General features: G+C 27.9%; 1 long non-coding RNA gene across 4 annotated transcripts in view; it reads left to right on the plus strand.

Moving 5' to 3' along the window:
- The first annotated feature begins 640 nt into the window (after positions 1 to 640).
- Positions 641 to 2,573, plus strand: part of LOC111086862 — a 12,789-nt gene continuing 10,856 nt past the window's right edge. For all 4 annotated transcript variants that reach the window (XR_002611587.1, XR_002611586.1, XR_002611588.1 and 1 more), the window contains exon 1: positions 641 to 803. This is a non-coding gene — a long non-coding RNA (uncharacterized LOC111086862). The remainder of the gene's footprint in view (positions 804 to 2,573) is intronic.

Here is a 2,573-nt window from a genome sequence, read left to right on the forward strand (position 1 = left end):
AGGAACAGGATATTTCTAGAAGGAAGTGGCGTGAAACTAGTCACGTGACCTCGCTGACGCAACAGTAATTTGGTGGAAAAACAAAAAGGCAATACAGCAGTAAACTGTGAAAAACATGTAACATTGAATTGAATGCATATGCACGCAGGAAGCTTAAAATTTATTCTCCATAAATGGGCATAAAAAAAGGCAAGAAACAATATAATTAAAAATTGTTAATTTAAAGGGGGGAATAGGAATCGCCAAACGTGATGGAACAAGTTGAATCAAAATACAAACAAGGCTGGAAATAGTGTATACGTTATTTTCTCAAGCTACAAATCCTTATTTTGACTCCATGTGTACAGTACTTATGAATTTTAGTGGAATCAAAATAAGGATTTGTAGCTTGAGAAAATGACGAAGACATTATTTCCAGCCTAGTTTGAATATATTTTTTGATTCTCTAGATGTAAACTTGAAAATATAATATTTGTATTTTGCTTCAATTTGTTCCAGCACTTTTTGGCGATTCCTATTCTCCTTTTTAAATTAACAATTTTTAATTATGTTGTTTTGTATATGCTATTTTGTAATTTTCCTAAGTTTTTTTGCAGTTAAAATTTTTCATACTTGATAATAAAAATTAACCTAGGGGATTTTACCTGTAATAAAACAGAGAAAATGGTCGAAATTGATTTTAAAAAGTGTTTTGAAAAATTACAGTAGTTTCAGGGCTTGTTAGAGAGATAATAGTTGATTTTTCCAGATTGTTTATGTACAGAACTACATTTCGAGTATCGAATGAATATTGTCTTGCCAAGGTTAGGCCTATAATTTATAAATTTATATTATGACTATTAGGCCTAGTATTGGTAATATGAAACATTTCAAAGTTTTATTTATGGTTTATGTATGTAAGAAAAGTCGATTAATCAGTATTTACTGGTACGTACTATTAATACACAACCTAAATGTTATGAAAAAAATATATATATCACTGAATTACTGATATTTTGAAACTGAATCTATTAAAATTGTAAAACTTAAAATAAAAGTGGATTTAGTCTTCTGTGCTTAACCCTAAATTTACTTTACTAAAAGCTAGTGCGAGAGTTTCAGTACTGTAATATTAATACTCTATTTGGCCTACCTGTAGTACTACGTTGTGGTAGTAATAAAGTGAGAGCATAAATTCTAGGATGACTTGTACTACACTTATCTATTGCTTATATATATAAATATAAAATTGAAGGCGAAGTTATACAACTTACCAGTAATTGTATACTATAGCATCTATACATAAAAATCAGTTATAACTTCAAATTAACAATACACTGGAGTTATAAAAGTTTAAATTTAAAACAACAGTTTAATACTTTCATCTAACAATCTTACAAAATATCATTTTTATTCTATACTCTAATGTGTCCTATTGAGTAGTGATGTTAGTGTCATAGTGACATAAAAATTTATTTTAAATTAATCTAAGAGGACTATTTTTGCAACCAAAATTTGGGCACATTAGACGTGTACATACCATAATTGCAGGTGTAGGCAGTACTGGAGAAATTTGATGTATTAGTGCCAATTGTATTTCAGTAATGATATATATGTTTTAGGATGTTTTAATATATATATATTCTATAAAGAATGGCAAAATGTTCTATGACATATTCTAAGTTGTAGCTGTGAGGACTTCACCAGTGTCATCACATGATGGTTAGAACTGGGCATTTATTTATTTATTCTCACATGAAACTTAGGGAGTTAAAATAATAAAAAGTAGTAATACTAATAATCAGAAACTAATATTTATTAGTTGGTTATTTTCATGACATTAAAAATTTTAATTGTAAATTTAGGTTGATTATTTTATGTGATGCTAATAGGTAATTGAGTTAATTGCCCAGCTTTAATGATGATGCTATACCTATGCTAATAATAGTAATAAAGGCTGGCGGTTTCTGCTATAAAATGCATAAGAAATATAATGGAAATTTTTACAATTTCTTTCAAATTTGGAACATTTTTCTCACTCTAGTAGAAAATTGAGAATTCATGGATATATGGTCAACCAAGCTTAAACTTGACTCTTTCAATGTCACTGTGTGACAATTATTATACAGTAATTTGTCAAAACATGAGAGAGCATGTCGTATATTCTTTAAAAAAAAATGATTTGTGATATGATTAGTTTCAAACAATTACTGTGAAACACAAAAAAGTCATGCCTAGTGTTTCTTGCATACACATTGGAGTTTACAGTTACCTGGACACTAGGAGTGAAAGTCAAAAAACAAAAATGTTGAGATTGAAATTGAGCCTTTCACACATGTTTTTATGGGAGAAGAAAATGTATCCGTAGTTTTTCCTTTTTTCTCAGTGTAACATTTGAAAAGATTTGGCAATCTTTTTAATTAAGCGCTCTACCTTATGAAAATTTATGGTTTGTTTTTTATTTTCTAAAAAAATTTTCATAATAACATTGCAACATATTTCTTTATGCTTTATTTTCTGCATGTACTATACTTATCAAATTTCAAGTTAACTAACTTGTAAATATATATATATATATATATATATATATATAA

The sequence above is a fragment of the Limulus polyphemus genome, unplaced genomic scaffold, assembly GCF_000517525.1.
Source record: "Limulus polyphemus unplaced genomic scaffold, Limulus_polyphemus-2.1.2 Scaffold1499, whole genome shotgun sequence".
NCBI lineage: Eukaryota > Metazoa > Arthropoda > Merostomata > Xiphosura > Limulidae > Limulus > Limulus polyphemus.